The 27,459-nt window shown below is 42.0% G+C and overlaps 1 protein-coding gene across 1 annotated transcript in view; it reads left to right on the top strand.

The window, feature by feature from the left end:
• Positions 1 to 23,655: 23,655 nt before the first annotated feature.
• Positions 23,656 to 27,459, top strand: part of VWA3B (von Willebrand factor A domain containing 3B) — a 201,442-nt gene continuing 197,638 nt past the window's right edge. Inside the window, exon 1 of the mRNA XM_061155967.1 lies at positions 23,656 to 23,785. The gene's annotated coding sequence lies outside the window, so the exon portion shown is untranslated. The remainder of the gene's footprint in view (positions 23,786 to 27,459) is intronic.

Raw genomic sequence — 27,459 nt, 5'->3', positions numbered from 1 at the left:
GCCCAGGGGAGCCTCTCCTACTGGTCAGCTGTTGCTGGAAGTGGCAACAAGAGCAGGGCTGAATATCCCCAGAGCAACACTAGTAAGTGGAGAAGCCACAGGAGAGATCATGGCAGACCTGGAGCAGAGATGAGCCCCATTCTGGACAGCAATAGTGTTTAATCTGAAAAGGCTGGCACATACTCAGGAATATGAGGGTAACGCTGCAGCCCAGATCTGTGGAAGTCAAGGGTCAAATGCTGGCAGAAGGTGGAGGACAACTTGAGTGCCTTCTCCAGGCTTCTGTAGAAGGCCAGGGTTAAGAAATGAGCTCAGGACTCCTTTTTTTTTGCTGAACCACACAGCATGCAGGATCTTAGCCCCCCAACCAGGGATTCAATCTGTGTCCCTCACATTGGGGAAACAAAGTTTTAACCACTGGACCACCAGGGAAGTTCCCAGGGACTACTTGGTATGTGCCTCCCCATGAGTTTCCTGATAGAGTTTAGCAGTGAACAAAATTAACATAATTTATTCATATATCTGTTACTATTTAGTCATGTCTGATGCTTTTGCGACCCCATGGACTGTAGCCCACCAGGCTCCTCTGTCCATGAAATTTCCTAGACAAGAGTACTGGAGTGGGTTGCCATTTCCTACTCCAGGGGATCTTCCTGGCCCAGGAATTGAATCTGCATCTACTGCATTGGCAGGCGGATTCTTTACCAGTTAGCCACCAGGAAAGCCCTTATTTATATATAGAATATTCCAAGTCTAAGAGTAGGTGTTACAGCTTCTTGGCTGGAAAGGCTGAGCCGGGGCTCTGTGTGCGGGAGTCTGTAGCTGATTGCACAGTCTGAACTGCAGAGCCAGGCACGGACTGAAGGGCGTTGAGAGCGGTGTCGACACGCTGGTGGTCCCCGGGGCGCTTCTGTTAGTGTTACAGACATGTCCCAGTGTGTCAGGGTTGACATGCTCAAGTGTGCCAGCGAACGGCCCAGGGGCTCCTTGGCTGAGCAGGTGGCTTATATACACACTGCATGTTGTGTCACTGATGACAAGGCTGGCTACATCATGTGTGGGGCCCAGAGCAACATGAAAATGTGGGACCCTTTGTTTACCAGGAGGAAAGCATTTCTTCCTTTCTATCGTGACTCTATATTTCTCTTGATCTGAGGGGGTGTTTTTGTTTTATTTTGTTTTTTAAATGATTTTATTTATTTATGGCTGTGCTGGGTCTTCGTTGCTACACGGGCTTTTCTCTAGTTGAGGTGTTGGAGTTTCTCACTGCAGTGGCTTCTCTTGTTGCAGAACATGGGCTCTAGGGCACATGGACTTCGCTAGTTGCGGCTTTCAGGCTCCAGCACACAGGCTCAGTAGTGGTACATGGGCTTGGTTGCTCCACAACATGTGGGATTTTCCAAGACCAGGGATTGAATCCATGTCTCCTTCATTGGCAGGTGGATTCTTTACCACTGAATTGCCAGGGAAGCCTGAAAAGGTGTTTTTAAATTCCCTATTTAATGCCCCTCACACCTGGGGATTTTCCTGGGGCAAGTGAAGATGCTCACAGATGCCCAGAGTCTCAACCCACAATTCAGTGCACAGGACAAGTGTGCTTAACTTTGACCCTCTGGGAGTCTGAGCCCAGCCCCCAGCAGGGGTGGAGGGCAACAAGGGCTGCTGGGTGGGGACACGGGGTGGGCAGCTGAGCCCTGGGTAGCTGGGAGGCAGCAGGAGGTGGGATCACATGTGAGCAGAGGCTCCAAGCCCCTGGCACATGTTCCATGAGACTTCATTCACAAAACACAAATTGAAAGATCAAATCATTAAGAATTTCAAGATGGCAACCACTGAACACGAAGCCCCAAGCATCAAGCCCCCTGCTGAACAAGTGGCCCTGCATGGTCACACTTGTCACAGGTCTGTGAAACTGACCCATTTTCCATTTATCCCTTATCATTTCTGTTCAACCTCCCATTGGCAGGATTTATCTCCAAATGTGCCAGGAGCCCCTGGGGTGAACTGCAAGCATAATGTTCTGGAAAGGAGCTAGGCTGATGGTGGTGTTTCTCCTTGTTGCTTGAAAAACTCTTATCTTTTTATTTTTAATTTTTGTTTATTTGGATCTGCTGGGTCTTAGTTGTGGCATGCAAGATCTTCAATCTGTATTGTGGCATGTGGGATCTAGTTCTCTGACACCAGATGGAACTTGGGCCCCCTGAACTGGGAGTGCAGAGTGTTAGCCACTGGACTGCCAAGGAAGTCCCGAAAAACTATCTTTATGCATTGAATTTTCTTCATCTATACCATGGACATGTAAATAGCTTCTTTTCAGAGATGTTGTGAGGGTGAAACAAAATAAGAAGAAAACATATATGTTCACATTTATGGTTATATTATTTTTGAGTCTCTGGCCTCAAGCAAAATGCTTAAAATTGGGAGGAAAAAGTCTTCATGCCTCTGCTCCCCGAGCAGGCAGTGTCAGCCACCCACAATATTTTGATTCAAGGCTGTTTATCTTCCAGGTTTCCTTTTTATTTAGTTTTCCTTTTTATTTAGTTTCCTTCCTGTAACTTTTCCTCCACCTCGCAACACACTCCTTCCTTTGCTACCTGCTGTCTCGTTCAGCACCGCTCAGCCTAACTGGGCTCCCAGGCTGTGGCCTGTGGGTCACGTTCTCCTGGTTCTCCTCAAAATGCACCCGCTGAGCCTCCTACGTGCTTAAGGCCCTACAAGGCCTTCAGACAGATTCTGTGATAATGTAATTCGAATTAAGTTCCCGCTGCTTAAGTAGACTGAGACCTTAATGATAGTTGCAATTCAGCAAATTATTTTATTTTTTAAAATATTTATTTGCTTATTTGGTTGCACCAGGTCTTAATTGTGGCCTGTGGAATCTAGTTTTCTGACCAGGGATCGAACCCAGGCCCTCTGATTTGGGAACACAGAGTCTTAGCCATTGGGTCACTAGAGAAGTCCCCCAAAATAAACTTAAGGATACACCAGTGGACTTCTTGGAGATAGAGTAGGTGCAAGTCCTCCTACTAAGTGTAACTAAATGCCATTGACATTATATACAAAACAAACTTAAGGAGATTCTGAAGGTGGAGAGGAGAAGGTAGACTAGCTTAGGCTTCAGGATTCAAGAAATGACCACGGTGGTGAGTTCCCCAGATTTTTGTTGTTGCTGTTTGCCTTTTACATTTCAGATCTAGAGTAGAAGCTGGAAGCCTGGAAAGGCCAATACTGTGGACAAAATAAAAACCTCAACAGACCAGGAAAGGAACCGCCTACAAGATAGGAAACCATTAGACACTAATTGTTCTTCTCCAGCTAGATACTACAGAAAAGCCTGTGGACCACTCCCACCTGTTCCAGCAAAGGCTGAGCGGGAAACCTAGACCTCCACCTGACCACATATAAAGAGGTGCCCTGATTCCTCTACCTATGTAGTTTCAGAAGGCTAGTGGAGAATTAGGGTGTTGGTTATTGCCCAGCAACAACTAGGCCATTCCCAGATGGTGTCAGTGGGAAGCAATAAATGACAGACTCCTACTTCTCCCAGCCAGGGAGGTACGACTTCGTCAGGAGCCAGAATTTTCACCCCACCCAGTAGTAACGAAGAGTCCCATCACCCTCGAGTGTCAAAGGAGGCCAACTGGGGAGGCTGGACTCTACCCTCACCTGTCATAAGAAGGTGGCAACCTCACTGCTGCTGGAATGCTGTCAAAAGAAGTTAACTAGAACGGAAGGTTTAAATAAGATCCAGAGTCTCATAGCAACGTTTGAAATGTCCAGGAGTCAACAAAGCACTCATGATATCAAGAACCAGAAAGATCTCAAACTGAGTAAAACAAAGACAATAGATGCCAACGTCAAACACCTGGAAACTGAACAACACACTTTTAATTAATCTGTAGATAAAAGAGGAACTCTCACGGGAAATTTAAAAAAAAATGCTGGACTGCAATCATCCTCTGTGTTTTTTCAGTCTTCTAACTTTATTGAGGCTTTCAATGGCTAAGTCAAAGGTCTCTCTTGGTAAATGTCACATTGTACTTGAAAATACATGGGTTATTTTCAAATATCTTTTGATACTGATTTCTAACATAAGTCCACATTGATAAGAGAACAGATTCTGTATGATTTCAATAGACCATGAAACTTTTACGCCTTGTACCTGGATATGTTCCATTGTCTCTTAGTTTATAGTCTATGGGAAATTGAATAGAATTTGTACCCTACTGTTGTGTGAAAACTGTTTTGGTTCATAGTGCTTTTCAGGTCTACTATAACCTTCTACTTCTCTGTATATTCATTCTATTATTTTTTGAGAGTTTGATATTGAAACTTCAACTAAAAATCTTAATTTATCTAGTTAAGATAATTGTCATGTATAGTGGAACTATATGTAACCTTGTTCTGTGTTTTCCAAGTCACCTGTAAATGTGTTATCACACTTTCATAATTTAAAAAATAAAAACTAAAGAGACAGAAAATATTAAGGACAATTAAAAAATACACTGGACTGAAAGAAAATACAACTCAAAATTGTGGGGCACAACTAAAACAGTACTGAGAGGGAAATTTATAGCACTAAACTAAAAGGAAACATCAGAAAAGATGAAATGCCTCTAATCAACAATCAAAGTTCCCACCTCAAGGACCCAGAAAAATAAGAAAAAATAAACCTGAAGCAAATAGAAGTAAGTAATAACTATCACAGCAGAAATTAATGAAAATGAAATAGAAAAAATAGAGAAAATCAATGAAATAAAGGGTTATTTTTTTGAAAAGATCAATAAAATTTAAAACCTCTGGCAAGACTGACAAGGGGAAAAATAAGAAAGAAGACACAAACTACCATTGTCATAAATTAAACAGTGGCTATCATTACAGACCCTCTCCATATTAAAAAAAATAATAAGAGAACACAACAAACAACTCTACCCACAAAAGTTTGATAGGATGTGTCAAGTCCTCAAAATATACAAACTACCACAACTCACATTTATGAATCAGCTCAGTTGATTAGCCCTATTAATATTATGAAATTAAATGTATAATTAAAAAATTCCCCTCCAAAGAAAAAACTAGTCTCCAAAAATTCTACCAAGAGGTTAGAGATTGTACACCGATTCTGCACAATTTATGCTGGAAAGTAGAAGAGGAGGGAACACATTCAAATTTGTTTTATGAAGCTAGTATTGTTTTTCACTCACTAAGTTGAGTCTGACTCTTTGTGACCCCATGGGCAGCAGCATGTCACGCTTTCCTGTCCTTCACTATCTCCCAGAATTTGCTCAAATTCATGTCCATTCAGTCAGTAATGCTATCTAACCATCTCATCCTCTGCCACCCACTTCTCTTTTTGCCTTCTATCTCTCCCGGTATCGGGGTCTTTCCAATGAAATGGCTCTTGGCATCGGGTGGCCAAAGTATGGAAACTTCAGCATCAGTCTTTCCAGTGAATATTCAGGGTTAATTTCCTTTACGACTGACCAGCTTTAACTCCTTGCAGTCCAAGGGACTCTGCTACTAAAGCCAGACAAGGACATTTAAAAAAAAGTTTATACCAATATCCTTCAGGAATGTAGATGCAAAAATCCTTAACATAAGATTAACAAATAGAACTCAACAATATATAAAAAGAAGCGTACAACACAATAAGTAGGATTTATTCTAGGGATGCAAGACTGCTCAATTATCCAAATGACCGCAAGACTGCTTAATTATCCAAAAATCAATTATAGCAGTCTGCTACAATACCAGACTAAAGAACAAAAGTCACAGGATCATACCAATGAAAGAAGAAGAAAAGAAGTTTAACATCCAATAGGAACTCTCCAGGAAAACTGAATTATAGGGAAACTTCCTCAATTGGGTAAAGAACATCTATAAAACCTTATACCTTAGATTGTACTAAATGGTGAAAGACTGAATGCTTTCCTCCTGAGATCAACAATAAGGCAAGAATGTCCTCTCTCACCACTCTTATTCAGCATAGTGCTGGAAGGTCAGTATAATGAGGCAAAAAAAGAAATTAAAGGCATACAGATCAGAAAGAAAGAACTAAAGTTGTCCCTATTTGCAGAGGACACGTCTGTCTACAAAGGAAACTACAGAGACCCTACCAAAACCAAAAGACCAAAAACTCATAACTAATAAGTGAGTTTAGTAAAATTGCAGGATGCAGATCAATATGCAAAAATCAATTGTAAGGTTTCCCTGGTGGTCCAGTGGTTAAGAATCCACCTGCCAATGCAGGGAACACCAGTTGGATCCCTGGTCCAGGAAGCTGCCCCCTGCCGTGGGGCAGCTAAGCCGTGCACTGCAATTACTCAGCCTGTGTTATGCAGCCCGGGAGCCGCAACTACTGAAGCCTGCGTGCCTAGAGCCTGCGCCCTGCAATCAGAGAAGACACCAAAATGAGAAACCTGCGCACTGCGGCTAGAGAGTAGCCCCCACTTGGCACAACTAAAGAAAGCCTGCTTGCAGCAAAGAGGATCCAACGCAGTGCCCGCCCCCGCCAAAAAAAAAAAAAAAAAAAAAAAAAAACCACAGTAGTATATTTGGATACTAACAGTAAACACAGGGAACCTAAACATTTAAATGCACCATCATTTGTAATCATTAAAAAAAGAGAAACAAGTGTAAATCTAACACATATTCAGGACTTGTATACTGAAAACTGTAAAACATTCCTAATTTATTCTTCTTTCTCAAATTGTTTTAGATATCCAGTTCCTTTTCCTTTCTTTACACATTTCATAATAACACTTATACCTTGCTGGTAGAAATGTAAAATGGTACAGCAGAAAGACTGTGTGGCAGTTTCTTAAAAGACTAAACATACAACCACTAAGCAACTCAGCAATTGTCCTCATAGGCCTAAAGCTGGTGCTCGGGGACAACCCAGAGGGATGGGATGGGGAGGCAGGTGGGAGGGATGTGGGAGGGGGGTTTAGGATGGAGAGACACATGTACAGGCATGGCTGATTCACGTCCATGTATGGCAAAAGCCACCACAATATTGTAAAGTAATTAGCCTCCAATTAAAATAAATAAATTAATTTTTTAAAAAAGAAAGAAGTCTACCCTTTTTGTTTAATTTTTTTTTCACTTATTTTTATTAGTTGGAGGCTAATTACTTCACAACATTGCAGTGGGTTTTGTCATACATTGACATGAATCAGCCATGGAGTTACCTTTTTGTTTAATTTTTTAAAGAATTTTTTATGTGAACCATTTTAAAAAGTCTTTATTGAGGTTGTTAGAATATTGCTTCTGTTTTATGTTTTGTTTTTTGGCCACGAAGTAGGTGAGATCAAACCAGTCAATCCTAAAGGAAATCAACCCTGAATGTTCACTGGAAGGACTGATGCTGAAGCTGAAGTTCCCATACTTTGGCCACCTGATGTGAAGAGCCAACTCACTGGAAAAGACCCTGAGGCTGAGAAAGATTGAAGGCAGACGAATAGGGCGACAGAGGATGAGATGGTTGGATGGCATCACTGACTCAATGGACCTGAGTTTAAGCAAACCCCAGGAGATACTGAAGGACAGAGAAGCCTGGAGTGCTTCAGTTCACGGGGTCATAAAGAGTTGGACACAACTTAGGGGCTGAACAACAACATGTGAGATCTTAGCTCCCTGCCCAGGGATCAAACCTGCACCCCTTGCATTGGAAGGCAAAGCCCTAACCACTGGGCAACCAGGAAAGTCCCAAGAAGTGTATCCGTGAGAAACAAACAAACCAACCCGCCCCAATATTTGTAAAAACACATGCTTCCCAGGTATTTAGTGCTTCATAAAATCTGAGAGTGGCCGGACTTTGCCAGAGTTCTTGTTACTGCTGGTGCTGGTGGCTGCTTTGCGACTGAATGGCCTGGTCCTCTGGGCCCTCCTCCCCTCGCTCAGGGACAGGCACGTTCTCTGCTTCTCTGTGGGGGTGGCCAACCTCCTACGAGGCTGACAGTGTCATTGGGACTCCACTGCACCCTGCCAGGCCACCAGTGGACTCTGAGCTTCCTGTGTGGCAGCTGGTCACAGCCAGCTCTGACACCAAGTTCACCTTCCTGTGCCTGATCGTGGGAGCTCTACCTTCACCTCGTTCTCACGCTGAGGTGTGAGCCTCAGGGCTGCACTGTGACGGTCAGCCTCACCTCGAGGGTGCTGAGGGCTTTCTCAGGTACCGTAAGCTGTTTTCAGAGGCTGCAGCCCTTCCACTCTGTTAGGAAGGCTGCTCTCCCATCCGTGAGCACCCTTCAGAATGGCCACCGTGAGCTTCTCTTTCCGTGTGAGTCTCATGAGCGCTTGCCATGGCGTGCGTGCTCAGTCGCTTCAGCCATGTCCGACTCTTTGTGACCCCATGGACTGTAGCCCGCCAGGTTCCTCTGTCCATGGGATTCTCCAGGCAAGAATACTGAAGCGGGTTGCTATGCCCCCCTCCAGGGGATATCACATATCCGGAGGCCAAGGGGTAAGTTTCAGACCATACTTTTTTTTTTTTTCTTCACTGTAGTAATACTCCTTTTGGTCTCTGGACCCTACTGATCTATTTTCTTTCTTTCTTTCCTTTTAAAGAAACATTTATTTATTTATTTATTTTATTTGGCTGCGCCATTTCTTAGTTGTGGCATGTGGGGTCTAGTTCCCTGATCAGAGAACAAACCCGGGCTCCCTGCATTGGGAGCACAGAGTCTTAGCCACTGGATGACCAGGGAAGTCCCTCTATTTTTCTTTCTTAAATGTTTTTTGGAAAGCAGGGAATGGGGATTGTATTTCTGTAAGAGAGGACATGGACTTTTCTTTTCTGGGCATTACCTTGTGTCTCTTGACATTTGCGTTTCACATCTTGATTTCCAGAAACACTTTAGAAGAACTGAGGGCCTAATGCATGTGATATCCTCCTGAGAGATATCATGCAGGCATTAGAGGAAGATTCTGCCAAGGCCACTGTAAAGTCCTGATGCAACAATTTCTCAAACTGAGACCGCAGGGAATTGTGAATTCATATGAAATTTAGAATGCTCATGTTTTTAAATGAACTTACTTAAAACACATCCCACATGGCTCAGAGGTAAAGAATCCACCTGCCAATGCAGGAGTCACACGAGACACGGGTTTGATCTGAGTCAGGAAGATCTGGAGGAGGAGGAGGCAGCCCACTCCAGTATTCTTGCTGGGATAATCCCACGGACAAGAGGAGTCTGGTGGGCTACAGTCCATGGAATCACAAAGAGTCGGACATGGCTGAAGCGACTGAGCACACACACAAAACAGAAAGAGACTCACAGACTCACAGGACAGATTTATGGCTGCTGGGGGGAAGGGTGGGGGAAGGGATGGTTAAGGAGTTTGGGATCAACACACTGCTATATTTAGAATGGATAACTGACAAGGACCTACTGTGTAGCACAGGGAACTCTGTTACCTGGCAGCCTGGATAAGAGGGGAGTTCTGGGGGAGAATGGATACAAGTATTAATATATGGATGGCCGAGTCTTTTCACTGTTCGCCTGACATCATCACAGCATTGTTAATCAGCTATACTCCAATACGAAATAAAAATTTCAAAAAAATGCTCATGTGGTTTTTATTTCAATGATAACCTAATAATACCTACTAAAAATACTACTGCAAACACATTTGGGATTATCTGGAAGACTCTATGTGAAGGTATGGTCATTGAGCGCAGTGTCATCTGGTGCCATACTGTTTTACTTTAATAATTGCAGGCTTGGCAGAAAAGAGAAAAGGAGAACATAATATGTAAACAGTGCATTCTTCCAAAGTCAAGTCCAAATGACGCCATGGCTTTGAAGAAAGTTTCACAATAGTTCAAAAGAAGAGAATAATGGGAGAACAGAGTCATCAAATCGAACACAGTGGTAGAGGCAGTGCTCTGGAAAATTATATCCCAGTTGTAAGCAGCAATTTATGTCCAGCAAAGCAGTATTAGCCATGACATTGAATTAATACTGTCAATTATTAATGAATAAAAGTAATTGAAACTTAATAATAATACATATTGGTTACAATGTTATTGGATATGTGGTTATATTTCAAATCTCTAAATGATGTGCATAAGGAGCTTCTCTCTAGTTTCCAGTTTCCATTTCTAAGTACTATTTTGATTAAAATAATACAAAAAAACCAATTGTGGAAGCTTACAAGAATGCTTTTCCTTTAAGCATTATGCTGTCATATAGCATAATTTTTGAACTGGAAAGTTCTTCAGAGATTTAGTAGAGAGGAAACTTAAACCCCAAGAGATTAAAGGACTTTTCCAAGGTCAGATAGCTAATCCCCAGCAAGGCTGTTATAACATCAGGTCTCCTGGTGTCCAGCCTGGGCCCTCTTCCAAGGCACGGCTGTTCAGAAAAGTGATCCCGGATGGTGGATTATTAAGCCCCAGATGGTTGGATGGAGAAATCTTCCCTAAAACAGAGGCTGGATGCTTTACTTGCTCTTTTACAAGGCCCCTGACTCAGAGACTATGCCAACAGAGGACCAGACAAAATTGAAAAACAAGAAATTTAGAGACTAGATTGGCCATCAGGCCCCACCCACCAAGGCCAGCAATACCATCTACTCAGCCTCCAACACGCTTGAGTAAGTGCAGAAGATGACAAATGATGTGCTGAAGGGCTATTTTTAACATTTCTAAATGGGTGCCACAGATTACATGTAAGAAAATGAGTTACTCTATGGTTTTCTGGATTTCCCAGGTGGCTCAGTGGTAAAGAATCCACCTGCTGATGCAGGAGCTGCCGGAGACACGGGTTTGATCCCTGGGTTGGGAAGATCCCCGGTAGGAGAAAAGGGCAATCTGTTTCAGTATTCTTGCCTGGAGAATCCCATGGAGAGAGGAGCCAGGCGGGCTACAATCCATGGAGTCACAAAGAGTCAGACATGACTGAGCAACTGAGCACACACACACACAATTCTTTGCTGAAAGGTTCTCTTCTGCTAAAAACAAAAAAACAAAAAAAACACACCTATTTCTCTGAGGGCATCATCACTGAAGCAGGCTGATATATTCTGGAAATTTAAGATTTTTTTTAAACCTCAAGTAGATTGTCAAATGACAGGCTTTCAAGCTTTGAACCTGTGCTATTTGTAGATGAAACCCTCCTGAAATACTCTAATGTAACGTGCACTTCATTGATTTTAGCTAACCACCAAGTGATATAGGAATGTCCCCAGGTAATTTCTAGGGTGCCCAGGGGTATTTTCCAAGAGTTTATATACACATCTAGTCAATTACTAAATGGCGTTGACTATGTCTGCAGTTTTAATTTTTCAGTGCCAGCCCTGTCTACCGGTCAAGTCCATCTCCTCCACTTCCCAACTGTTTTTAGGTCCACTTCTGCCTTGCTTCCTGCTGGCAATGCTACTATTTCTCTGAGACTCCCACTCCTCCTATTTTGGCCAGGAATCCTGCATCTGCAGCTTCTTCCATGGTACCTGCCTGGCTTCCCCTCCTGAAATTCTATTAAATTAAAGGATTTATAACCTAAGGTGATGCAATAGTAAAGAATTCACCCACCAATGCAGGAGACACATAAGACATGGGTTTGATCCCTGGGTCAAGAAGGTCCCCTGGAGGAGGAAATGGCAACCCACACCAGTATTCTTGCCTGGAAAATTCCATGGACAGAGGAGCCTAGAGAGCTACAGTCCATAGGGTCGCAAAGAGTCAGACAGGACTGAGCGACTGAGCAAGCACATTAAAATGATTCAGGGCAGACAATGCAATGGCATTAACTTTTTCTTCCCTCAGGGCTGTTGGTTACTTTTTGAAGCTTTCTGATCAGGACTATAAACTTTCTGTATCCACAGGGGTCAGGACTGCTTCACCTGAAGTCCATTGACCTCCCAGGAGGCTAAGGATAGCATTCATCAAGTCTGTGAATTTGGATGGGAAGGAAATTACATCTTCACTTTCACTCTCCTCAAACTGAAAAATTGCATTTCCCTTCTCTGTGAAGGGCTTCCCTAATAGCTCAGTTGGTGAAGAATCCGCCTGCAGTGCAGGAGACCCCAGTTCAATTCCTGGGTCAGGAAGATCTGCTGGAAAAGGGATAGGCTACTCACTCCAATATTCTTGGGTTTCCCTCGTAGCTCAGCTGGTAAAGAATCCGCCCACAATGCAGGAGACCTGGGTTTGATCCCTGGGTTGGAAGATCCCCTGGAGGAAGGAAAGGCTACTCACTCCAGTATTCCAGCCTGGAGAATTCCATGGACTGTATAGTCCAGGGGTCTCAAAAAGTTGGACAGGACCGAGTGACTTGCACTTTCACTGTGCAAGTAGGCAGCAAACAGCAGTAGAAGGAAAGTACCAAATCTGCCCCAGCAGATATCTCAGGTATTTGCCGTGATGTTACAATCGTTTCAGACACCACCAAATACTGTTTATGCTCATTCCTACCTTAAAATCACAATAATTATTAGACTTGCCACTAGATCTTGTTACCTATTTTTCTATTTTTTAAGTACTCAATTACTAGTCTTCAAAGTATTTCCTCCTTTATAATAACCGTCAATCACATTTCTTTTTCTGGTCTATTTAAAAACTTTTTATTGGAGTAGAGTTGCTTTACTGTGTTAGTTTCTGCTGTAGAGCAAAGTGACTCGGCTCCATGAATACAGATCGCCCCTCTTTTTCGGATTTCCTTCCCAGTTAGGTCACCACAGGGCACTGAATGGAGCTCCCTGTGTGTACAGCCGGTTCTCATAAGTTATTTACTTTATACATAGCATCAATACTGTGTTTACGTCAATCACAATCTTCCAGTTCAGCCCATTCACCATTTCTCCCCTTGGTGTCCATATGTTTGTTCTCTAGGTCTGCGTCTCTATTTCTGTTTTGCAAATAGGTTCATCTGTACCATTTTTTCCCCTAGATTCCACATATAGGTGTTAATGTAAAATATTTGTTTTTCTCTTTCTGACTTACTTCACTCTGTATGATAGTCAAGTGTTACACAAACTTAAAAAAAAATTGAGAACTGTATTTTAATAGAATTGGTTTCCTTTATAATCTTATGTATTTTATTTTGTTCATTTGAAAGCTATTTTTTTTTCCTAAGAAGGGGTCCATGGGTTTTCCAGATTGCCAAAGGGGTCCACATGCAAAATACTTAAGAAACGCTACCCTAGAGGGTTAATTAATATAAGGGATGTTAGAAATGATTTTTCTCCCAGGTAATCAAAGCTGCTCAAGTTATGAGCTTGGTTGTTGCATAACAGGGGCACAAAATCAGAAGACCCCACTGTCTTACCAATTGCCAGTTAGACCAAGATCTAGGACCCTGCTTGGTCTACCTTATACAAAGGACATTTTCTTTTTTTTTTTCTGGATAACTTCACTTTATTTCTCTGGGCCCATGGTAACTGGCGCAGCGTAAGGGGTTCAGTAAACTAGGATGAAATACAAAGGACATTTTCACCTGGCTTAACCAGCAGCCTGGCTGGCCCTGTAGTTAGGACGTTGTTGTGTCCGTTCTGGAGTGACCCTTTCTAGCAAAGTATGTGTCATGATTGAATCGTGTTCTCCAGACTAGCTGACATTCTCAACCCCTGATACTTGTGAATATGACCTCTTTGGAAATAGGGCCTTTGCAGATGGAATCAAATTCAGATGAAGTCATACTGGAGTCTAATCTGATATTACTGGTGGGTGTTCTTGTGTGAAGAGAAGAGTCACACAGGGAGAAGACCATGTGAGGATGGAGGCAGACACGGGAGCAATGCAGCTGCATTGCAGGTTGCACCAAGACTGCCGGCCACCTCCGGAAGTCCGGAGAGGAAAGGAAGGATCCTACCCAGCATCTCAGAGGGAAGGGGACCCTGCTCACACCCTGGTTTCAGACTTCTAGCCTCCAGAACGATGAGAGAATACATATCTGCTGTTTCAAACCACCAAGGCTGTGGTATTTTGTTAGCACAGCCCTAAGAAACAAACTCAGTGTGTATCAGAGCATATGATATAGAGAAGGAAACCTCACTGAGGTCACAAAACCAGTTGTGTGACTTTTGGAGCCTCGTTGACTAATGCAGTTTGTACATGTGGCAGAATCTGGTCTAAGCCTAGCGTTGATCGTTAGGTACCATCTGGTTGTGAAGTTGTGAGATAGGAAATATATAGCAGCCACCCACGTCCAACTGGCAGAGCCTAGAGATACCCGAAATAGCAGTACAGTTGTTGGTCCTCGGGGTGAGCTTAGCTTCGTTGAAAACAGAATGCCGATCCCTTTTTGCATTACATTCAGTTAGAGCTGCCCCTATCTCACAAATATCTCCTTAATATCTACTCATCACCCCTTCTATTCCTGGGGCTCAAACTGAAGTCCAGGAAAGGCGGGGCAGGGATCAAATTCACAGGCAAAATCTATGCTGGTTCCACATTGCTATGTCTCCTTCTTCTTTAGGGTGAATTCCCTCCCCAGGACAGCTTCTACCAGGATGAATGCAAGTCCACCCAGTGGGTTTGCTAGCCCTCCATCTGGTCTACTTCCTGGTAGTGGCCAGGGTCCCCTTAGAACTCTCTTCTTTATCAACACAACATCCTATTTACTGGAGAATTAGGGTTACAGACACTTGTTTTAGGTTTAGATTAGGGTACAGACACTTGTTTTAGAAAATACTTTGAGCTCTTGACCTTCTTACTTCCCTGATTTGGACACTCAAGGAAAGGATGGTGGGGGATGGGCAACCTGTGGTGCAGGGACATCTCGTTGGTTGGAGCTCCTTGCCTCTGAAGCCCCCATTTCCTTCATGTTTGGCTCTGAATAAATGGCCCAAACAATCCTTCCTTCCACTGAGACCTCTGCCTCCTGCTCTTGCCTAAAGATGTGTCCTGAAGTCTGCTTCTGCTCCCAATATATTCATAGCCTTTAAAATACATATCCATTTATTTTATCTTAAAGGTTATTTAAAAGGCTATCTGCTGCTGCTGCTGCTAAGTCGCTCCAGTCATGTCCAACTCTGTGAGACCCCACAGATGGCAGCCCACCAGGCTCCCCCATCCCTGAGATTCTCCAGGCAAGAACACTGGAGTGGGTTGCCATTTCCTTCTCTAATGCATGAAAGTTAAAAGTGAAAGTGAAGTCGCTCAGTCGTGTCTGACTCTTCGCGACCCCAGGGACTGCAGCCTACCAGGCTCCTCTGCCCATGGGATTTTCCAGGCAAGAGTACTGGAGTGGGGTGCCATTGCCTTCTCCGAAAAGGCTATCTAGATAGCCACTAAAGTGGGGCTTCCCTGGTGGCTCAGACAGTTAAGAATCCTCCTGCAATGCAGGAGACCCAGGTTCAATCCTTGGGTGAGGAGGATGCCCTGAAGAAGGAAATGGCAACTCACTCCAGTATATTTGCCTGGAGATTTCCAGGGACAGACGAGCCTGACAGGCTACAGTCCATGGGGTCATAAAGAGTTGGACATGTCTAAGGGACTAACACACACACAAACACACACGCATAGCCTTTAAAAGACTATATAGCCTTTAAAATTACATTAGAACAATCCTAAGAGTCACCCAATCTTTCAATAGTTTCCCCAGACCAAAGTCAAGTATTAACCTGCATAAATCTATACACATGTAATCTAATCTTCAAACATCAGAAAAATAGCTCTCTAACTTCTCCTCCATTTCAGAGAGAGAAACTGTCTCACATGAGAGATTTTTTAAACTATCTAGTCCTGCCCCCAAATCAAGTTTTCAGTTGAAGAAAAAGCTGTGGCCAAAATCTCTGTGAACAAGCCCTTCATGTTACTCAACTGCCCTTCTCCTCCCTCCGCTATTTCTGGCCAGTGAACCAACTCTCATTTATTGACTGACTGGGATTTAATACATATACCATAAAATCCATCTCTTTAAAGTGTATCACATAGGGACTTCCCTGGTGGTCCAGTCAGTAAGACTTCACCTTCTAATGCAGGAGGTGTGGGTTCGATCCCTGATTGGGGAGCTCAGATCCCACATGCCTCTTGGCTGAGAAACCAGAAACACAGAACAGAAGCAGTATTGTAACAGATTCAATAAAGACTTTATCCCCTCTGCCCCCCTCCCCAAAAAAAAACTAAAAAGAAAAAAAAGTGTACCATTCAGTGGTTTTTTAGCATATTCACAGAATTGTATCACCATCACCAGTATCGAATCCCAGAACATTTTCATCTCCCAGAAGAGAAACCCGTTAGCAGTCACTTCCCATTCTCTCCTTCCGCAGGTCCTGAGTGCCATTAATTTAATTTCTGTCCCTTTGAATTTGCCTGTTCCTTTATTTTATTCAATCCTTTTCCAATCCCAGTTCTACCCAATTCACACCTCTTTAGTGAAAGCCTAGTGTGTGGGGAGGTTCTGTGCTCTGACTTTGAAAGGCCAACTGTATTCAGTTCTCTTTACTCATCGTGTCACGAAAGAGCAGGTGGCCATGCAGATGGCCAGGAGGGGCTGGGAGTCAGGGGTCAGGGAGGTGCAGGAGAGCAGCACGGCTTTCCAGTGAAAGAACACCCAGTACGCTGACTTTGTCAACTGAAGTCACACACGCTTCATTAGCAAGAAGGCTTCGAAAACCATGGAGAATGTTTGACAAGCCCAGGGGCCTTTGCTTCTAATTCCTGGAGAGTTGCTGTGGGCGGTTGCTAACTTTCAATGCAAACAGAAACAAACTAAAATGTCCACTGAATGCCTGGAAACTTGATTCTTTTGGGCACAGTCCACTTGGGCCCTGTTTGTCCTCACGGCAACCGTTTGTTGGATCTGGCATCGACTGATGGACATCATTGACGTTCTCCTTCATGGCAGGGCTATTATTACATCACCAGCTAACTAAAGCCCTACGAGATGAAAATAGTTTTAAAGATACCTTGGAGAATGCAATTTAGCCTTAAAATATACAAAAAGAGGCACATTCATTTTGCTAGGCTTTTTTTCTAAATGAATCTATAGTTATTCTAAATATACTTTAAATTTTGAAAGTATATGTTTTTTGAAATAATGGAAAAGGGCATTTGTTTTTCTGTTGTTTTTAAATAAAGTTCCAAGCAATTGCATGAGGGAGGGGATGTATGTACTCATATGGATGATTCACTTCATCATACAACAGAAACGAACACAACATTGTAAAGCAATTATATTACAATAAAAAATACAATATTGGGGGAGAAAAAGAATACTGAAATAAAAGAAAGGCAAAAATTGAAAACAATTTTTTTCATCAGTATTTTTTTTCTTTTGATAGTACCTACTACTAATACTTAGGGCTTCCCAACATGACTCAGTGGTAAAGAATCCACTTGCAATACAGGAGACATGGCCTTAATTCCTGGGTTGGGAAGATCCCTGGGAGAAGGAAATGGCAACCCACTCCACTATTCTTGCATGGAAAAGCCTATGGACAGAGGAGCCTGGTGGGCTATAATGCAAGGGGTTGCGAAAGAGTCGGATACCACTTAGCGACTAAACAACAAAAACAACTACAAGTAGGTAAATGCTAAATGTTTTTACCTTGGAATTTCTTCATTCAATTCATTTCACTTTCTCTATACATTTTCATATCATGGCCTCCTTTATTATCTCACATCTTATAATAGTTTATATATCTTACACTTACTGATATTTACCACATGACAAGTTAAAGCTAAAAATATCTAAAATATTCAATTCATTTAAAAATAACAGTAAACATTACATGCTAACATAAACAAGATATCTTTAAGAAAAATAAGGATAGCTTCTGAAACAAAATTTTAGTGAGAAGAGTGGCATTGTTTCACATTTTTGCCAATCTCTTGAATGACTGTCTCAATAGAAAGCATTTAGATTCTCATATCTACTTTTGCATTTGAGTCAGTTCTAATGAGGTGGATGAACCTAGAGCCTATTATACAGAATGAAGTAAGTCAGAAAGAGAAAAACAGGTATGATATATTAATGCATATATATGAAATCTAGGAAGATGGTTCTAATGAACCTGTCTGCAAAGCAGCAGTGAAGACGCAGACACAGAGAACAGACTCACGGACAAGGGCAGGCTGTTGGAAGGAGAGGGTGAGACGAACGGAGAGAAAAGCACTGAAGCATACCCACTGCCATACGTAACACAGAGAGCCAATGGGGATTTGCTCTATGACTCAGAGAACTCAAACTGGGGCTTGTAACTCTGTAACAACCCAGAAGGGTAGGAAAAGGTGGGAGGTGGGAGGGAGGTTCAAGGGGGAGGGGACATATGTACATCTATGGCTAATTCACATTGATGTATGGCAGAAATCAAACCAGTATTGTAAAGCAATTATCCTTCAGTTAAAAATAAATAAATTTATAAAAAGAAGATATGAGAGGGTCTCCCTGGTGGCTCATTAAAGAATCTGCCTGCCAATGCAGGAGACACGGGTTCCATCCCTGGTCTGGGAAGATCCCAGATGCCGAGCGACTAAGCCCGTACCACAACTACTGAGCCTGTGCTTTAGAGACCAGGGGGCCACAACCACTGAGTCCATGGGCTGCAACTACTGAAGCCCATGTGCCTACAGTCCATGCTCCCCAACAAGAGAAGCCACAGTAATGAGAAACCCCCCTCAATGCAACTAGAAAAAAGCTGCCCAGCAGTGAAGACCCAGCATGCATGAGTGCATGCTAAGTCGCCTCAATCATGTCTGACTCTTTGCGACCCCATGGACTCTACCCAGGTTCCTCTGTCTATGGGATTCTCCAGGCAAGAATGCTGGAGTGAGTTGCCATGCCCTCTTCCAGGGGATCTTCTCAACCCAGGAATTGAACCCATGTCTCCCAAATCTCCTGCATTCCAGGCGGATTCTTTACCCACTGAGCCACCTGGGAAGTCTGAAGACCCAGCATAGTCAAAAAGAAGTAATTAAGAACAAAAGTAGATGAGATATAATTCACATATCATACCATTTACCTATTTAAAGTGAATAATTCAACAGTTGGCAGTATGTTCACAGAGTTGGGTAACCATCACAATTAATTTTAGAGCAGTTTCATTACCCTGAGAAGAAACCTTGTACCCATTAATGTGCGTGCTAAGTCGCTTCAGTCTTGTCCAGCTCTTTGCGACCCTATGGACTGCAGCCCGCCAGGCTCCCCTGTCCGTGGGGATTCTACAGGCAAGAATGCTGGAGTGTTGCCAGTCCCTCCTCCAGGGGATCTTCCCGACCAGGGATCGAACCTGCGTCTCTCACGTCTCCTGCATTCTCAGGTAGGTTCTTTACCACTAACGCAACCTGGGAAGCCAGTAGCATTCACTCCTAATTTCCCTTATCTTCCACCCTCAAGGCCCTACCCTAAGCAACTACCAATCTATCATACATTCTGTCTCCATGAATTTACCTATTGACTTGGCTGGAACTGCCAGTATAATATTGAAAATAAGTGCCAAAGCAAATATCCTTGTCTTGTTCCTGACATAGGGGAAAGTAGTCAGTCTTTCAATATGGTCTGATGTTAACTGTGGGTTTTTCATCAATGCTTTTTATCAGGTTGAGAAAATCCCCTTCTATTTCTAGTTTGTTGTGTTTTTATCACACAAGGATGTTGGGTTTTGTCAAGTGCTTCTCTGAATTTATTGAGATAATCAGGTGGGTTTTGTCTTTTATTCTATTAATAAAGTATATTACATTGAGCCAAACTTGCATTCCTATGGTAAATTCCATTTGATTTTGTAATGTGAAATCAAATACTATAGTAATGTTCTTCTCTGTTATATTAAATTCATTGGTCTGCCTTTGAATGGTCTCTTTTGACCACCCATAATTTTATAATATCATATGTTGGTCATTTGGAAAATATTGGTTCATGCAGTTATACAGATCTTTCAAATAGTGACACAATTCAGCAGATAATATTTAAAGCAATCACAGTTGTTAATGTTATAATCAATGTCATCAGAAAAATATTTAGATGTTGAAAAGCTGTCATGTTCATGGTGGTGGACAGTAATCCTCCAAAATTCTGATTTTCATTTGAGACCATAAATTTTATCATGAGTAACAAGTACTGTCAGTAGCATTCTTAAAGTGACAGGCTCATTTTACTCACTTCCAAGAAAACATCAGCCAAATACCCAGTTCTGAATAATCACAGTTTGTCTATCAGTTGTTCTTTCAAGTAAAAGTAGTGTTCTATGAAAAAAGTGGCTATGTTCTATGGAAAAAAGCTCAATTCACAACACACTCTCTCAGTCAATTTTTTGGGGGGAGGAAAGACATTGTTACTTTGGTAACATCCTATTTTGTACATAATACAATGTACATCCTATTTTGTCATAATACATGTTTTAATAAAATAAATAATTTTAATTTGAAAATAACTCAAAAGTTGAAATTTAAAAAGATGAATAAATTTACCGCCCAGAAAGGGCATTCTTAAATGAAATTATCTTTGGGACTTCCGTAGCAGTTCAGTGGTTAAGACTCCGAAATTCCAATGCAAGGGGCATGGTTTTGATCCCTGGCCAAGGAACTAAGATCTTACATAGTACAAAGTGCAGCCAAAAAAAAAAAAAAAAAAACCAAAACAAGTGAAACTGGCTCTTTTCCCCCTTGTATGTTGTTGTTCAGTTGCTAAGTTGTGTCTGACTCTTTGCAACCCCATGGACTGCAGCACGCCAGGCTTCCCTTTCCTTCATGTCTCCCAGAGTTTGGTCAAACTCATATCCATTGAGTTGATGATTCCATCCACCCATCTCATCCTTTGTCATCCCCTTCTCCTCCTGCCTTCAATCTTTCCCAGCATTAGAGTCTTTTCCAATGAGTCAGCTCTTCACATTAGGTGGCCAAAGTACTGGAGCTTGTGTATAGTGGAGAAGAATATAATGACTTCCAGACAATGTGGAGCCACTGCATGGCTCCCTGCTAACATGCTAACAGTTTTAGCTACCATTGCTTTTGTGACATCAATAACAATGTCAACACAGTGACGAAGACAAACAATCTTAATATAAAAATAGCTTTAAATTTGTGTGTGTGTATTAGTCATTCAGTTGTGTCCAACTCTTTGTGACCCCATGGACTGTAGCCTGCCAGGTTCCTCTGTCCATGGAATTCTCCAGGATCAAACCCGGGGCTTCTGTGTTGCAGGCAGATGCTTTACCATCTGAGTTACTAAAGTTCTCAGGGACCCCTAGGGTTTCATGGCTCACATTTTGAGAATTGCTCTTTTATGGAAATTATATGTAAATGTCATAAAAGACTTCTGTAGGTATTAACTGTTTCTCTTCAACTTGTTCAGCTATTGCTGATAATCCATACTACCTTAAGAATCCATACTACCCTGAAGCACAAGTTTGATTGGAAGAGGTGGTCATTTTTAAAGGTCTGTCCTGGTTAATCTAATTTTAGTACATTTTCACACAACTGTGGTGATTGTACATGGCTTACAGCTAGTTTTAATTTTCAGTGCCTTAAATGATAGTGGCTGTAGCTTTCTTGAGTATGACAGCTTTTTGGATGGAGAGAGAGAAGCACAGAGAAGTGGGCCAGATCGCCTGAATAGGGAAATTTTGGGAGCTCACTTATGTTTACTAAGACTTTAGTGATGAAAGCAAATGTCAGTAAGTTCTTTTGGCCATGAAGAGTGTTGGTTTCAGTTCCCCTTTCCTTGGGTTTACTCTGAACGGCACTGGATCTCAGTTTCAGGAGACTGAAACTGCCAACTCCTTCTTGTCTTGAGAAAAAGAGTAAAGAGGTAGGCTGTTCTGTTCTGATTTGAGCTTAGAACACGTGAGCAAGTAGCTCATATCCATGTAAGAGTGAAGATCATATCATCAAAAATAATGATGACAAAATTAACGAGGAGCTGAAAATTGCTGAGTACAAAGGAATGCCATCTTGACCATACCTACTTTGAGCAGTAGAACATCTAAGAAGACATATTCTGAACTACCATATATGAGTAAATTTATCAAATTCTTATCAAAATTGAGAACATTCTTTCTTTAGCTGCAAAAGTGAGGAAATATAATTAACCTACTAAAGGAATTTGAACTGGTAGTTAGATCTGTTTGGGGGGTTTCTTATGCTATTCCTCCTCCTTCACTCATTATTTGATTTTCTTTGGTTTCGTCTGTTGGGTCCACCAGACTTGGCACCACATGCTGGTAGGCAGCAGACAGTGGATGTCTTGAGGCCCTTAGTGAGACAATGTGTGTGCTGAGAATAGGGGATGAGGGAACCCATCTGCCTACACATATATTTATAAAAAGCATGCACCATAAAATTTTTTCTCAGAGAGTATTTATTGGAATAATTATCACCAAGGGCCAAGATACCAGTTAAGATTTTTCCAACCAAGACAAGAAATTTTATAAAGAACAATGATGCTCTGGAGTAGTTTTGATGATGTGGGACTTGAAGACAGGTTCACTGAAAAACACCAATGTGAAACTTGCCATGGTGTCCAAAATACTGTAAAAGGGCAACACTAACATAACACTGTCCGTCATAATGTCTATAGTGATTATAGACATTGCTAACTACTATAGTAGGTGATATAGAAAGCAAACCAACCAAATACAGTCACTAACTTTTAGAACATCAGTGCATATGGTTGCTGCTGCTGCTCCTGCTAAGTCACTTCAGTCGTGTCCGACTCTGTGAGACCCCATAGACGGCAGCCCACCAGGCTCCCCCGTCCCTGGGATTCCCCAGGCAAGAGTACTGGAGTGGGTTGCCATTTCCTTCTCCAATGTGTGAAAGTGAAGTCGCTCAGTTGTGTCCGACTCTTAGCGACCCCATGGACTGCAGCCCACCAGGCTCCTCTGTCCATGGGATTTTCCAGGCAAGAGTACTGGAGTGGGGTGCCATTGCCTTCTCCAATGTGTGAAAGTGAAGTCGCTCAGTTGTGTCCGACTCTTAGCGACCCCATGGACTGCAGCCCACCAGGCTCCTCTGTCCATGGGATTTTCCAGGCAAGAGTACTGGAGTGGGGTGCCATTGCCTTCTCCGAGTGTATATGGTAGACAAGTTCAAAGACAGACTCTTTAAAAAAACCTAAAGTATAGCTGAACTACAATGTTGTGTTAGTTTCAGGTGTATAGCAAAGTGATTCAGTTACATATTCAGTTATATATCTATATTATGCTATATATTTATATCTATTCTTTTCCAGCTTCTTTTTCTTTATAGGTTATTACAAGATATTGAATATAGCACCCTGTCCTATATAGTATGATAGGGACAAAACGAAGGGACAAAATAAAGACTAATTAGTTGATAACTAGAAAAATATGGGACACTCTTGTAAGTTAATGATTACTCAAGAGAGCAGGTTTGCTTAATCGCAAAACCAAGCAGCTTGCTTAGCAACAAAATCATGCGACAGAAGCATGGGACATGCCCCCAAACAATAAAACAATGGTGGCATGAGACCCACATCATGCCCAGTGAGCTCAGTAAGTTAATGATCCCTAGAACATTCTCTCTGCACACAGAAAAAAACCACAGTTTGTAGACACAGCTTGACCATGCAGGGATAAGAGAACTCCCCTGCTCAACCTGGAGGAAGAACTGATGATAGAAACATGACGTCTACTCAAGAAAGACAATGAAGTTCTTCTCTCCCTCCCCACTTTTTCCTTTGATTATGAAACTGTAGCCCAGTAAGTTCTTGGGGCACAGCATTTCTTGCCCACTTGTAAGCCTCACAAGTGTTCTATTCTAAGAAATCACTTCTTGTCTGTCACCTTGCTGTTCTGGAATTCTTCTCTGCAACGAGACATAAAGGACTATGGTACCAGAGCTCTTCAGACGCCCCCTTGAAATGCCATCAATTGGTTTCAGGTAGGTCCTTGTCGTTTACTTATTTTATATGTATTAACATTAGTGTCTATCTGTTAATACCAAACTCCTAATTTATCCTCCATCCCTTCCCCCAGCTTCCCTCTTTGGTAACCATAAGTTTCTTTTCTGTCAAAGACAGACTCTTAGATATTTATGTATTTATTTATTTGGCAGTAGCAGGTCTAGTTGCAGCATGTGGGATCTAATTCCCTGATCAGGGATCAAAATCGGGCTCCCTACATTGGAAATGCAAAGTCTTAGCCTCTGGGCCACCAGGGACATTCCAAAGACACACCCTTAACAGCCAGAGTTTCTTGAGGAACATGTGGACTCACTTGAAAGAAAAGAAAACAGCCACTATTGCCTTACAATGCAAATTAGTCCACTCCAGTATTCTTGTCTGGGAAATCCCATGGACAGAGGAGCCTGGCAGTCCATGGGGTCACAAAGAGTTGGACAGAACTTAGCGACTAAGCAACAACAACAAAAATCCTTGGGCTTATAGCACACATACAATTGTGAAACCAAAAGAAATTTATAAAATAAACATGAACAAGTGACCAAACCCAGTATAATTCAGGTTGCTATCTCTTAGGATATGGTGCTTTTGTGTGTGAGGTTATGGCTTGCCTGCTCCTGGTACAGTGTTCACTACTGGATTCAACATGATGACTCTCTTTCCCCATCACTGGTCTCTATCAAACCACAGTGAAAGTTACTTGCATAGAGATGGCTTTAACAGTCATTTGGCCTTTACTGGGCAAAATGCATCATTTCATAATCATGCTATTCTCTAGATTCTTGTCTTATTTGAGGCATTTAATTGCTACAGCAACACATCAATAAACACAGGTAAACATGGTCACTTCAAATCCCACTGATTGGCAGGACATCATTCAAAGATATGAGAATTCATCAAGAAATAGCTATATATTTTTAAAGATGAATAATGGAAATGATAACAACATTAATAAATGTCCACAGAACATTCACAGACATCCAGAAAGAAATTTCAGGAATATAGGGTTGAGAGTCCAGTTTGAGAAACATTGTTATTGGCTATTCTCTGATGCATTTAAAAAACTAACTGGTTTCTTTCACGTTTAGACATGGCTAAGGGCAGTGTTCAAAAGGGAAAGATGAGGTGGCTGGAGAGAGGACACTAGCAGTCAGTCCACTGTGAGACTGCAGGGTGCAACATGAGTGTCAAGTGGCCTGAAAGGCCCAGGAGCAGAGCAATGAGAATGAGCTTCATGGGAGGGGCAGCTGAATGGAGTGTTAGGCAAACACTACGGAACAGAAGCAAACCCTGCAATGACATGTGTCCCAAAGATTGGCCCATGAAAGGAGGCTCAGGGCGCCCCAGGACTGATAGAGAAACATTACACACAGGAAGATCTGGTATGGCCATCAAAGTAATGATGCTAATAAGGACTACTCTCCATTTTGATCATTGAGGTCAACGTGTTTTACCCAGTTAATTAAATCCATGACTCTCCTTCACCCCTTCTCTCTACCCAGTGAATCAACAAGTGTGTAATAAGCAGAATTAACTGACAGGTTGCTTTGGCAGCTGTAGCCCACAGACCACATTAGACCACATTAGATTTAATATTCTACCCACAGCAATCAGGTTCCTGGGAAGAGCGGCAATGACCATGCTTTAGGAATGCACAATGCTCTTATGAGTTACTCTGTAGTAAGGGAGTTGGGAAAAGTCCTTGGTATATTGGTTGTGATCTCAGGCATTGCCAATGACATTAATGTAAGGACTTGATTAAGGTCTCTAATGATTACTTTAAGCTAATATGATTAAATTCTTAATTTTCAAACTTTCATTTCTGAATAAGTTATACATTTATACAGTATAACATTCAGAATATATAAAACAATATTTAGTGAAATATCTTCTTTCCACTGCTGTCCCTAACCTCTCATTTCCCATTCCGGGAGGCAACCAATATTGCAGTCTTGGTCTCCATCCAGAGATAATTTGTGCACAGATAAGCCATCATATATATTATTATTTTAAAGATTTTTAAATTTTTAAAGTCCTATTGAATTTGATACATGATTGCTTCTGTTTTATGTTTTGTGTTTTTGGCCTTGAGGCACGTGGGATCTTATCTCCCCAACCAGGGATCGAACCTGTAACCCCTGCATTGGAAGGTGAAGTCTTAACCACTGGACCACCAGTGGGGAAGTCCCCAAATATTTATTTTTAAAGAAAATAATTTACTAGCATCATATTTTCATATTGTAGATAACATCAGGTATGTTTTTCCTTTCAATTAAGGGGGAAATGGTCATTAATTTTTCAAATTCTAAAGTAATACAAATAATAGAAAATCTAGAAACTATAAAAAGGAAAAAAAATGAAAAGTGCCCCTCACCATACCATTTGGAGATAACCTCTGCTGATCCACAATGATCTATACTTCCTTGCACTTTCAGGTGATATACATAGTATTTTACATTGAGATCTTTTTGTTTTCACTTACAATAGTGTTTCAACCTTTCCAAGTCATTAAATATGCCTTCTACAAACTGTTTTAAATGGCTTGTTTGTATATACTATAATTTATTTACGAAGACGTCTTGTTTGAAAATCAAGCTGATTATTATTTTGCACCACTATAAACCTTCACTTGATATATATTTAGTCTTTATTGAGCACTTGGTAATTTAGGTGCAAGTTCCCTAAGGAAAAACTGTGCTTATCTTGATTAGTTATCTGCCTACAGCACAGTGACTGGCTGCATGAATTTAACTATTAAAAGTCCAAATTGACAACAAAAATGCAATTTGAAGTGAAATTAAACCTCAAAAAAGATTTATCTAAGTGAAATAAAACACCAGAAAAGATTAGTTTTCTGATGTCCCATATAAGTTGCCTTTTGGAAAACTGGAAGGCATTCTTTCATCTATGACTACAAAGCCTGTTAAAGACACACCAAGGGTTTGTTTATTTTCTTGCATAAAAAGAATTGTGTGGGTTTACATCAGGGGGCACCTTCCAGGACTGCTGCTGCTGGTGCCCTCATCCCTAGGGTGGGCCACTGCTGACCCACACCTCCACGGGAGACCCTCTAGCACTAGCAGGCCAACCTTCTCCCATCCACAGAAACACAAGGCTGGAAGGTACAGGAAAATCCTTCGTTTCTGAACCTGACTTCACTGAAGAAGTCAAAAATAGTTCAGCGCCTTTTCAACCCTCCAGTGCATTTCCAAACATTAGCTGAAAGAAAGCCACAGTACAATACACAATACAAAAGACAATGGACCCAACTACTGGGCTATAGGGCTGCCAGACCCAATTACTGGGCTATCTGATCCCAGCCTGTGACTGTTCTTGAAACAATGCAACAGAAAGAATACGAGATCCTTATACTCCTCCTCACCTACTCCTGACTGGGAGCCCTCATCTTATGTAATCCCCCAGATTCCTCATGGAAAGGGGACATAGGTCTTGAGACATAAGCTTATTGTGCTCTCCCCTTCTGCTGGCTTTCTATTTCCTCCAAAAAAGAAAAAGAACTGTGGAATTTCCTGGGGGTCGAGTGGCTAAGATTTCGTGCTCCCAATGGAGGGGGCCTAGGTTTGATCTCTTCCACCTACCAATGCAAGAGACACTGGTTCAACCCCTGGATTGGGAAGATCCCCTGGAGCAGGAA

This window comes from Dama dama, chromosome 11 (assembly GCF_033118175.1).
Source record: "Dama dama isolate Ldn47 chromosome 11, ASM3311817v1, whole genome shotgun sequence".
Classification (NCBI taxonomy): domain Eukaryota; kingdom Metazoa; phylum Chordata; class Mammalia; order Artiodactyla; family Cervidae; genus Dama; species Dama dama.
The sequence above is the reverse complement of the archived record's forward strand: the minus strand, read 5'-3'. Positions and strand labels throughout refer to the sequence as shown.